Here is a 12,800-nt window from a genome sequence, read left to right as displayed (position 1 = left end):
ATTTCTTCCCATTCTAAAGGCTGCTTTATTACTCGGTTGATTATTTCCTTAGCTATGCAGAAGTTCTTTTAGTTTGTTGTAATCTCACTTATCTTGTTTTGCTTTTGCTGACTGCACTTTTGGTGTCATATTCATGAAATTATTGCCAAAACCAATGTCATGAAGCTTTTCCCATATGCTTCCTTCTAAGGAGTTTTACAGTTGCAGGTCTTACATTTAGTCTTTTACAGTTGCAGGTCTTACATTTAGTCTTTAATTAATTGTGAGTTTAATTAATTGTCTGTGGTGAAAGATAACATTCCAATTTAATTATTTTCCATGTGGATAGCCACTTTTCCCAATGTAACATTTATTGAAGAGACAATCCTTTCCCCGCTATGAATTCTTGACTTTCGTATTGAAAGTCATTGTATATGTTGCATAGTTGACTGTACATGACATGGCTGTAGGATATAAGCTCTCTATTGTTCCAATGCTCTACATGTTTGTTTTTATGCCAGTACCATGCTACCCTGATTATTATTGCTTTGTAATTATTTTGAAATCAGGAAGTATAATGTTTCTAGCTTTATTCTTATTCAAAATTGTTTTTGTTATTTGGGTATTTTGTGGATTCATACATATTTTAGATTTATGTTTTCTATTTCTGTAAAAATGTATTTGGAATTTTGATAAGGATTTCATTGAATCTGTACATTGCTTTAGGTGAAATGGATACTTTAACATTAGTTTTTCCAATCTAAGAATATAAGATGTCTTTCCATTTAGTTTTGTCTGCTTTACTTTCTGGCAGTATTTCAGAGTTTTTATTTTAAAAGTATTTCATATCCTCGATTCAGTGTATTCCTAAGTACTTTATTGTTTCTGGTCTTATTGTAAATGGATTTTTTTCTTAATTTTTTGGATAGTTTATTGCTGGCATACAGAAACACAACTGCTTTTTGTATGTTGATTTGAATCCTGCAACTTTACTGAATTTGTTTATTAGATCTCCAGTTTTTGTGTGTGTGTGTGCAGTTTTCAGGGTTTTGTATGTATAAGATCATGTCCTCTGCAAATAGTTAATTTTTCTTCTTGTTTTCTGATATGGATGCCTTTTATTTCTTTGGTTTGGCATATGGTTTTTGCCCATCATTCTGTTAAAGCAGTGTTATCACATTTATTGATTTGTGTATGTTGAACCATCTTTGCATCCTAGGAATAAGTCTTGCTTTATAGAGATTTATAGGTCATAGAATATGATCTTTTTAATGTGCTGTTGAATTTGGTTTGCTAATATTTCATTGAAAGTTTTTGTATCCATATTCATCAGGGATATTGGCCTGTAGTTTTCTTTGTTTGTGGTGTCTTTGTCTGGATTTGGTAACAGTGTGATGTTGGCCTCATAAAATGAGCATGGAACTATTTACTCTTCTATTTTTTACAAGCCTTTAGAAAGAAAGGATATTAATTCTTCTTTAAATGTACAGTAAAATTAACCTGTGAAGCTACCTGGTCCTAGGCTTTCCTGTTTGGCTTGGTTTTTGATTACTGACTCAATCTCCTTATTTGTTATTGGTCTTTTCAGGTTTTCTATTTCTTCTTAATTCTGTCTTTATAGGTTTTAAGTTTTTAGGAACTTATCCACTTCTTCTAGGTTGCCAAATTTGTTCACAATAGTCCCTTATGGTCTTGTTTTTTATTTCTCTGGCATTAGTTGTAATGTCTCCTGTTTCATTTCCAATTTTATTTTTGAATCCTCTCTTTTTTTTCTTCGTTCAGATAACAAATTGTCAATTTTATCTTTTGAAAAACAATTCTTAATTTTGTTGATTTTGTTCTATTGTATTTTTATTCATTATATCATTTATTCCTGCTCTAATCTTTATTATTTCCATCCTTCTGCTAACTTTGGGCTTAATTTTTGTTGTTGTTGTTGTTCTTGTTCTTGTTTTGTTGTTGTTGTTCATCGATGTTTAAAGTTAGGTTATTTATTTCAGATCTTTCTTTTTTAATGTAGACATTTACTGCCATAAAACATCTCTTAGTACTGTTCTTGCATAAGTTTTCTTTTATTAGTCTTTTGGTATTTTGTGTTTTTGTTTTAGTTTGTCCTGAGAGATACTCTAATTCTGCCCCCATGATTCAATCACCCCCCGCCATGCCCCACCTCCAACACTGGGGATTACAATTCAACATGAGATTTGGTGGAGACACAGATCTAAACCATATTACTGAACTACAGTAATATGTTGGTTTCTTTTACATTCTACTAGCTATAATATTATCTGTTAATATAATAGCATGTACACTATTATTGCCTCTACTGCATACAAACCAAAGAGTCTGTTCAAAGAATAAAACAGTAAATTAACTTTAAGAACTGACTTTAAGTTAGACAGAGATCCCCCTAAAATAATAAATAACATGTTGACAAATTTTCAAAAGTGTCAATCAAAAAGGTAACAACTGCCATGCTGACAGGCCCAGGGGCAAAGGTGATGATACTGCTGACAAGATGTCAATGACTAAAGTAATAAAAACATGGTGACCAGCTCAGGGTGGTGCCTGACAGCAAATCCATGTAACATAAAGGAGTCAGTATGATCAAGGTGAGAGTGATGAAGGTAAATAAAAGAAGCTGACATTTAAGAAAGGTGACAGCAGTGATGTTAAATTTTAAGCCTTGGAATAAGAAGCTCAAAATTGTAAGTCAACAACATATCAGCCAATACTTGCTCTTGTGTTAACCTATTAACCCTTATATTTCTAGAAGGAGAATTCTCTGAAATAGACTAAGGTGAGGATAGAGCGTGAAGAGAAAACCAGCGTAGTTGCCCAGAGGTCACTTCAAAATAGAAATAACAATGTCTATAGGGAAGGATGGTTGTGAAGATCAAATGAGAAAAACTACAAACCCCAAGCATGCTCATCTGTATCCTTCTGTTTCCATGGTAACCCTACCCCACCATCAAGCACCAGATCTTTTAGTAGTCTAAGGTAGCATCTATCACCACTGAGCCATGTGAACTTATAAAATCCATTTCCTAAACTCAGTGTCCTCATAATCTAAAACATTTCCAAAACCTACCCATTGTTTCAATTGTATTTTTTAAGTGCCTACATATGGCAGGCATTTCATTGGCCAACCATCAACGATAAGGTAACCACTGTTCTAGGGATACAACAGAGAACAAAACTGATTAAAAATCTATTTGAAGGCTACATTCTCACAGGATGTTGTCTGGTATATAGTGACTGTTCAATATATGGGAAGTGATCTAAAATGAAATAAGGTAAAATTTCAAGTATTGGTTATAAGAATCACAAAAAGTCCAATACTTGTCCCCACTCTGGAGCGGAGTTCTCTGATAACTGGTAGGAACTTACTTATGTGTTCTGACTTCCACATGCTCAGCTGGAACTCAGAGAAAGAGAAAAGAACATAATGAGGAAAAAGTAAGCTGGTTATTGAAAAGAACAGTAGAACCGAGAACAGAAAAACTTGGGTTCTAGCCCCAGCATTGCCATTAACTAGTTTTAACACCTTAAGAAAGGCATTACATTTTTTTCTTTATTTTTTATGAATGTTATTCTTGTCTTTATCTCTTTGAGAATATTTAACATTTTTTACAGCATTTTCAGATAATTCTATTATTGTTGTATTCTTCTGAGTAAATTATCTTACTATGTGAATTTACTCTTTTAAATCCTGTTCCTCAGCTTCCTAACTCATGGCCAACTATATCTCAACCAAATCCAGTATAGTTCTCCATTTTTTTAAATGGGAAAATGGTTAATCCAGCGGTAATTTTGCATACAATGTGAATGCTAAGCCTCTAAAAACAATCAACCATAATGGGTATTCAATAAATTAGATTTTTAATTTTTTATATATATTATTTGAGTTTTAGAACCATATAAAATTATAATTCTGCCCCTTCCATGAATGAAAATGATGAGGTTCAAGACAACATATTAGAGATTTTAAAAGCTGTTACGTCCTTGAGCTGGGAATTCTACTTCTATGATGACAATGTCCTGTCTCAGAGACGTCAGTGAGAAAACCAAAAAGGCAGCACGATGCTCCCAAAAGTCTGAAGGCAGAATCACTGAGAAATTAGTTCACGACTTGAACTCAGACTGCTTGACTTTCAGGATGCCATTACACCATCCTGGATATTTTTTGATCTGATCCTCTACAGCTTGTTTGAGATTCAACTTCACTAAATCACTGAATTCAGAAGAACACAATTCTGGTCAAAATTTCCAATTTTAGGTTATTTTGTATTTAAATTTTCCACAGCAAACTAAAGGTTTTGGGTGTTTTGTTTTATTGTGCTACATTGCCATTAGACCCAGAGGGCCCCACGCATTAGAGAGCTGAAAATGTGGCATGGGATGCATAATACTTCTAGTCTATTTGGACCAATTGATACTGCAGTGGTTAATTTCTTTCATACTCCATCAACATGAACTAAGGTTAGATTCCCCATGTATTGAATCAGATTTTTCAGAGTTATTTTTTATTTCTGCCCATTCTAATCCTCAGTTATCTCTGCCTGAAGTAGCAGTCTACTGCTATGTGGGTAAGGAAATATTCTGTCTTTATGGAGACAATTTCATTTTAAATTACTTTTCAAGTCAAACACTGCCATTTAATAAAAGTTTGGAACCTATACAAAGTCAATAAAAGGCATTAAAATTACTTATTAGTCATGGTATTTTCTTTCTCTATCACCAACTAGACAGTTTTGTTTTGATAGCTCCATTAGGTACACCCTCATTGCTCATTTTTTCCTTGACTTCCTTTTAGAACATATGGATGTTACAAAAAATAAATTCTCCTTTATACACAAAAAACTTCACATTATTAGGAATATAATTTTTAATAGAAAAAGTGTCAAGTCTCTGATGCACAATAATTATTGTAAAATGTTAGCTGAAGAACACATCACAATTTAACCTGAATGTACTATCAAAGAGGAAAATTATGTGGAGAGTACTATAGGGTTTAATGTATGTTTATTTATAAGCAGCTGAAGAAGACTTCATTTTTCAATGACTGTAAGCAAATTTGACTTTACTACTTGCCATTGTGAGAGATAAAGATGAGATCACATACATTTCTGGTACTAGTTAAGTCTAAAGGCTCAGTTTCCCAATGAGACTGACCTGAAGTAATCTCAACACTATGATCCTGACCCAGTGGAAAAACTTAGCATGGAAAAAGCATTTAGCCATGACAAACTTCAATATTATTTTTTGGAGGCTATCACTATTTCAAACTAAACCCATTATGATTTAAAACTGTCTTTTTATTGATATTCATTGTTTTTCAACCTGACAGTGGCCAATGATTTATATCAATCTTCTCTTAACACAGGAATTAAAGAGTTTGCAATATATCTTAAACTGAAGGACACTTTTTCAATAAGTCTCAAGATTTTAATACAGTTGTCATTTCAAAAGCCTACCTCTTCTCAGTTGGAAAGGGGTTTAGAGAAGAAGAAGGCAGCTCTGTTGATAAGACTGTTTTTATCAGAAGCAGTAGAGGATTCAAAAATTAGTATGACATATCGATGATGCCTTTTTTTCAGGCATTTTTATTCTTTAAGTGCAAGAACACTGCAGCTGGCTGTCAATCATTAAACCACAAAATGAAATCCTTTGCCTGGCTAGGAGATTTGCAACTATACTGATGCTGGTAAACTAAACATCAAATTATAGCCTTTTCTCCCGCCTCACCCAGATTTCACAGGGGCTGCACACCCAAATAAATGCCTCTTGGCTACCCATTCATCTAACAGCTGGAAAGATGACACTTGACATTTGGAAACTTTCCTGTGAAGATTGCTGCAAGGCTTTCCCATTAGCTTCCTGGTGAGACTGTAAGGTCGAATAAGCTGCCTCAAAACCTGCAAAGGGTAACGGAAATACTCTAATATTAAGCCTGTGCAATTTAAATTTCTAATTCTCGAATCATAGTTCTTCAGATATTGTAGAAATCACTGGTATATTTCAGGGCAAAAGAATGCCTTTGAAGATGTGGAATTAAAGTGATATTTTAAGCAATGATAATGATAACAAGTGTCTTTTATTTAAAGTTGAGACTGAAGGTCTTCTAAGTAACAGCGACTTCAACACAGAGAAGTTCTTGTAAGTTTGTTTTCTAAAATCCTTGACTGTCATATTTTCAACAACTGTTCATCTTTGTCCAGAGCAGAAATCTTTAACATGAGGCAGAGTTATTACCATTCTTTACGTTTTTTCCCACATCATAAGCATTATTGAAGGTAGCTTTAAAATTCTTACAATCCAGCATTGTGGATTCATTTCAAAAATCACTGACCCCAACATAAAATAAAATAGTAAATATGCCATTATTAAAATGCTGTCATCTTATAAAATTTTTAGGTACAAACATGCCTTTTTTCCTCTTCAGAAAGATAATTCCTTTAAAATGTCCCCAAATCAAAAACTGTTAATAAAATGACAGTTTATTAAAGATAGCAGAAAGACAAAATTCCTCACATAATCTCAACCCAAAAAACAACAGAATGTAAAAAATTTCATTTATTGATATGAATGCACACAATTCAATTAGATTTTATCGCAATGATCTTTTTCCATGATACTCAATTTGGAATTCTATATCTTTAATTGTCTTTATAATTGTCTGTTCTTGTTTGTTAACTAAGTATTTTTCAAGTGAAAGATTAACAAGAATGAACAGGCTTCCCTAAATGCTCAGTCATATGTCCAAATTAGATGAAATTAATGTCATGATTAAAAAGGAAACTGAAACCTTTAAAAAATACACGTTGAGGGCATTGAAGAAATGGAAGACATGAATGATGTAACTTTCAATCTTGAATTCATCATCGTCTGAGACTAAAATCACTTTTTAAAAGTTCAAGACCAGCCTGACCAACAAAACTAACTGGGCATGGTGGCACATGCCTGTAATCCCAGCTACTTGGGAGGCTGAGGCTGGAGAATCGCTTGAACCCGGGAGGCAGAGGTTGCAGTGAGCCAAGATCGCGCCATTGCACTCCAGCCTGGGCAACAAGAGTGAAACTCTGTCTCAAAAAAAAAAAAAATCAATTTAATGATGCTGAATTGTACCTCAGTAGCAACAATGACAGACAAAGATGCCTACGGATGTGCACCTCTTGGCCCCAAATCATGGCATAAACCTAGTTTTCTCATGCCATTCCATTAACAAATCCACCAAAAAAAGGAAGCTCAGCTCACAGAAAGAAGATGGAATATCTAGCAATGACTGGACTTCTCATTTCTCTTCAAACCAAAACCACAGCTACCATTTGTACTCACTCTACTGCAGGTCTATGGCATGAATTTGTCTTCACTAGGTCTTGAAATCACAAATTCGTTTCACATAGCCTATTGAACTGCCATCAGATGGTAATGACTTTCTGTCACTCTTGACCTGGGGCAGATTTGAACTAGTGACCAAGAGGTTAAAGGCTCTGTATCTCATTACCAATCCCCTGAGATACTTAGTTCCCTCAACCACTAGTGATTTTTTTTGTGCCTCAGTCAAGCCAGAAGAAAATACACACAGAAAAAATCATAAGCAGTAGAAAAGTAGGTCACCAACGCAAGACATCTATGATAGTTCTGATGAACCTAATAAACACCTATTTCAAAATATACCCATATACTACATGCACCTGAGTGGAATCACAGTAACTGTTAAAGAACTTCATTATAACTTTCAATAGTATTTCACATAAGCTACCATTAAGCTGAAAAACACTGCAGAGAAACTGAAGATACTTGTGCTTCATGAGCTTACAGGGTTAAGGAATGTATTTTAGATTCAGTATCATTCCAGAATATTTGTGTGTGTGTCTTGTGTATCTATTCTAAAATAATTCTGCCTCACAAGTTAGTCTCAGAGGGGGGTTGACAAATTGGGAGAAATAATATAGATTCATAACTGAAATAATCAAAACATTATCAAACACCTTAACGTGGATACTTACTATAGGAATACAGCATATTTTAATAAGGATAAAGTTTGCTGAAGAAAACAGAAGAATAGTATTTAGGAACATATATTTAGGCAAACATATATATATATACGTATATACATATACAGTAGTCAAAATATTGAACCTAAGCCAACAATGAAAAAATTAACTTTTTGTTGTTGTTTTTATTGTTGTTGAAGGTTGACTTCAAATGCTGGCTGCCAATAAACAACATTCTATAACTATTCAACTGCAATTATTCTGTACGTAACTAAGTAGGCAGTGACTCCTGAAGTCACTTAGAAATATGTACTCAAATTTTTTTTTAAATTTAATGCCCTGATACCTTCTTCCTTACACTCTGCATTTTCCCCTAGATGTTTGATTTTCATGGAATGAATCCCATTTGGAAGAAAATAGATCTTTTCATTTCATTTCTTCCTTATATTTAAAATGGTGCTCTATACAAATTATTTTATTTGGATTTCTACCTCTACCTGTTGACTCCATGTTTATCCTTCTATTAATAACTCTTATTTTTTGTCTCTCAATATATATATTTCTACCACAACTGCTTTTGTAGCAGCAACATGTACATTTAGTTGTTCCCTTCCACTACTGGTAATAAATACTGTGGGTTTTTAAACGTTGCATCTAAAATATAGAGAATTGAAAACAATTCTTAATAAAAGAATAATGACATGGCAAAAATAACTCTAATGATATAACAAACCAGTTAGTTTTGTGATTATAATTTCTATATAGATCAACATTATTTGACAAAATGTTCCATGTTTATAAGAGCTCCTTCTCAGGAATACCATGACTACTGAAGAGACAATGAGCTTCTGATCTGGGATTATAATTTAGAATAATTTAGTTTGTGTTTTATCTACAAGTTTTTTTCTCAGTGGCAGGACATAACATGATGAGATATCCATATAGCCTTCTTCTCTCCACTTTTTGCAACCAAATCTGTTTATATGCTAATACTAGAACGAAGTGCTCCGCCTTCTGAATGCTGTGTGAGTGGATAAAACAAACTCAGTTTCTCTACTAAAATCTCACAACACGCTTCTGACACCAGGTGTGTGCGAATTGCTCCCCACCAGCAAGCAAGCAATCAATTCTGTAGTGGACACAAGCTGAATGTCATCTAATTTGGCTCAATTCTGACACTATCTACCTGATGATAGCACCAGTTCCTACAGGTTGAGAGCTCATTCCCCAAAATTGCCCCCTACCACTTCAAATGCCAACAACAAGTCCCAGGTTATTTTGCCTGTGCTGCTGACCAACCAGCTATAAACTGGGATTCCCACAACCCCTTCTTCGGGTTAGATTAACTGGTTAGAGCAGTTTACAGAACCCAGGATTGGGGTTGGGGGTGGGGCAGGGAACAAAACAAAACAAAAACCAAACTTTTACTAGTTTATTACAAAGAGTATTTTAAAGGATACAAACACAACAGTCAGATGAAGAGACACATAGGACAAGGTCTGAAAGGGCCCCCAGAGCAGAAGCTTCTGTCCCTGTGGAGCTGGGGTGTGCCACCTTCTTGGCACATGGAAGCATTCTAGTTTACTTTCCTGGAAGCACCCCTGTCACCCATATTTGTCTACTGGCAAGTTCTCAGAACCTAGTCCATTTGAGTTTTTATGGAAAGTTCATTACATACGCATGATTGATTAAATCAGTGGCCACTGTCAACCAACTTAACCTTCAGCCCCTCGCCTCTCCCCGGAGGTTGGGGAGCAGGGCTGAAAGTCCCAATCCTAATCCTGCCTCAGTCCTTCCGGTGACCAACCCCTATCCTGTAGTTACCTATGGGCTGTCAGCCATCAGTCAACTCATTAGCATACACACACACACACACACACACACATACACTCATCACTTTGGAGATTCCAAAGATTTTAGGAGTTGTATGCCAGCAAACAGGGTAAAGACCAAAATTTCACAATATCACCATGTGTTTTTATAAATTAATAACACTGGATATTAATTCAGTCTCTATATGGTGCTTTTGTAATGAAGAAACTGAGGTCCTCTACATGCTCTCTTCACCAAGTTGGTTGCATCTGACAGATTTACTGGACTATTTCCTTCCCTTGTTTTCCTCCCTAAGAGACACAAAAGACGGCCAAGTAATACTGATTCTTTATAACCAGTAGGGTACCCCTGTATACCTACAAACTTTCTGCTTTTATTAGTTGAGTTGTCTACTTATCAAGAGTCAGTTGTATGTTTCTCGCCCTGTTTCTGTTGGATATAAATGTAAATAAATAAACATTAATTAGTTATACGGATGCAAAAAGAAAGAAGGTTGATTCTATGAAAACTAAGTTGAATGTTCTTAAAGGATATGATAAAAATGAGTTACTTAAAAAATACTGCTGTCAAATTAGGTGTTGGTCAAACAACTGAAATGACTGCAGGACAAACATAAAAATCTGGAAAATTGCATTGTATGATTCTTGAAGGTCTTGTACCACTTTTAAAAATGAAAATGGTAGACAATATGTTATAGATAGATTTAGGCAAGATATATAATACACCTCTGGCTATTTTATTTAAAAACATCTTGGCCCTGGATTTTTTTAAAAGAAAAAGGAAAATGAGAAAATATCTATATGCTTTAATTAAAATTATAAGCTTTGGTCATGTGCTGCTCATGTAATAAATAATAAAATAAAATGATGAGGTTAATATATGTATATATCCTTTTTACAATTTCCCATTTTAACTTTTTCTGATTAGCCTACAAATTATTAATTTTGGTTTCCTAGGAAAAGAGAAATTAAGGAATTAAACTAATTAAGGAATTCATTTAGCTATAGTCATTCTTTCAGTTACAAATTCTTTCTTTAGGTACACTGTCAAAATTATCCTTCATATTCAGTAATTCTTATTCATTTGGTAGAAGAAAATAAATATGCCTGGACTCCACTAATATCACATTATAAACAATTAAGGTGAAGTCATATTGAATTATTTATTAGTAGAAGTAACTAAAAAAGAGTAAATTTAATATTGTAACAGAATGACACTTAAGAAAGGAAATTCTGACAAACTGGAAAATGCTTTTCTTCACATTAATACCAGATCTGACACTATCATATCACTTCTATACGTAAACAATTCCTACCACATTACCTACTCCAAATTGAAATCCTAGCCAGGCAATCTCATCATGTTCTAGCCCTGGTATAATTACTGAACTTTCTCTCATTTTTCCTATATAATCTCTATATTCAGAGCTTCCATTAGTCCACCCTATGCTTTTTGGTGAAATAAAAAGGAGCTGCTGCACAGTGCAAAACTCATGGAGCAAGCAGAGAACATCTTTATGAAAATTTGAGGAAGGTACTCCCTCCTCTGTATAGAAACAGCACAACAAAAGGTTTTATTGTTTGATTAGTGGAGCTTGGTCTGGATTTCAGCCAGCTTGTACCCTGGTCTGGGTACCCCTCATGGAGTGAGCAACATATAAAATCTTATCCAGTAGCCTTCTTTAAATCCCAGTAAGTCTAATTACCCAGTATTATTCTAATTTTTCTTATTATTTTTAAATTTTGTATCTTGTTGTTTGTGATGTCCTTGCTGATTCCACATCCTAATACCCACATCCAGATGGAATCAGTCATTGTCTCTTCCAGGTTACCTTTGTAACTTTATGCTTTTTATTATTGTGTTAAGTATGCTATATTAGGCTTACATTTACACAACTCACTTCTTTACTAGACAATAGGATTCTTACTTGCAAATTTAAATCTAATAATTGGTGCTATCTATTATATCCACTACTTTTTAAAATGCATTTTTTGAATGAATGAATGAATGAATGAATTAACGCATAAATGACTTGGAGTGATGGATGTATGTGGATGAATAAATTAATGACTAAATAAAATGCTTTTGTAACTACCTAAAATATCCTATTTCAATATTCATCTGTTAAGACTCTATACACCAAATTTCTATTCAAATTTCCTATTTGCCATTTTTTTTTCCTGATCTCATTTTAACAATCCAAGGTGAATGATTTCTAATAACCCACAACAATGGTATACACAACAAATATTCACAAAGCTTGGTCTGTACCAAGAGCTTTCCATACTTTCTTTCATAATCTTCTGCAAGACCCAAGAGGATAGCAGCTCTAATTATTATTTTAAGTAATAATAATAATTTATAATTGCTTATTCACTTCTATACCCTGGAGTGCTGAAGTAACCTGTCCAAGGTAACATGATTTGAAAGTGTTGGAACTGGATCTGATGTCTTCTCTTTAGCTCAGAGCCCAAATTTATAACCACTATATTATACTGCTCTTATTTATGCATTTTGGTACCCTCCCAAAGTCAAGCGTGGGCCCAAAGGCTATTACTTAATAAGTGGTAATTGAGCAAATTAACTAATGAAATTTAAGTGAAGATCTCCTCAGAGAAATTGCCTCCACTTTCTCCCAACATGGATGTCTTCAAATAATCACATTTATCTGAAAATGCATATTACAAAGAATTTCTAAACACCCAACTGCATGCATTAATTAATACTATAATCTGTTTATAAAATCATATTTTAAAATAAGCTATCCAATGTTACCTTTTCCCCCAAAACAAACTAATGTAAAATATAAGACAAAATGTCAGAAGCCTTAGTTGTGAAACATACTATAGACATTACAGACTTTTTTTTTAAACAAATGCTGCATTTGTGAGAAAACCGTATTATATGCTAACGAACTTTTCATATAACAAACTCATTAGTTTTCTTAACTCCTCCTTAAATGTATTTAAGATAAATGATTTCTGCATA

General features: G+C 33.9%; 1 protein-coding gene across 4 annotated transcripts in view; it reads right to left on the bottom strand.

The window, feature by feature from the left end:
- Window positions 1-12,800, bottom strand: part of DPYD (dihydropyrimidine dehydrogenase) — an 843,687-nt gene that overhangs the window by 451,192 nt on the left and 379,695 nt on the right.

Source organism: Pongo abelii, chromosome 1 (genome assembly GCF_028885655.2).
Source record: "Pongo abelii isolate AG06213 chromosome 1, NHGRI_mPonAbe1-v2.0_pri, whole genome shotgun sequence".
In the NCBI taxonomy this organism is placed as follows: Eukaryota; Metazoa; Chordata; class Mammalia; order Primates; family Hominidae; genus Pongo; species Pongo abelii.
Note: the sequence above shows the minus strand (reverse complement) of the source record. Positions and strands in the feature narration are given on the sequence as shown.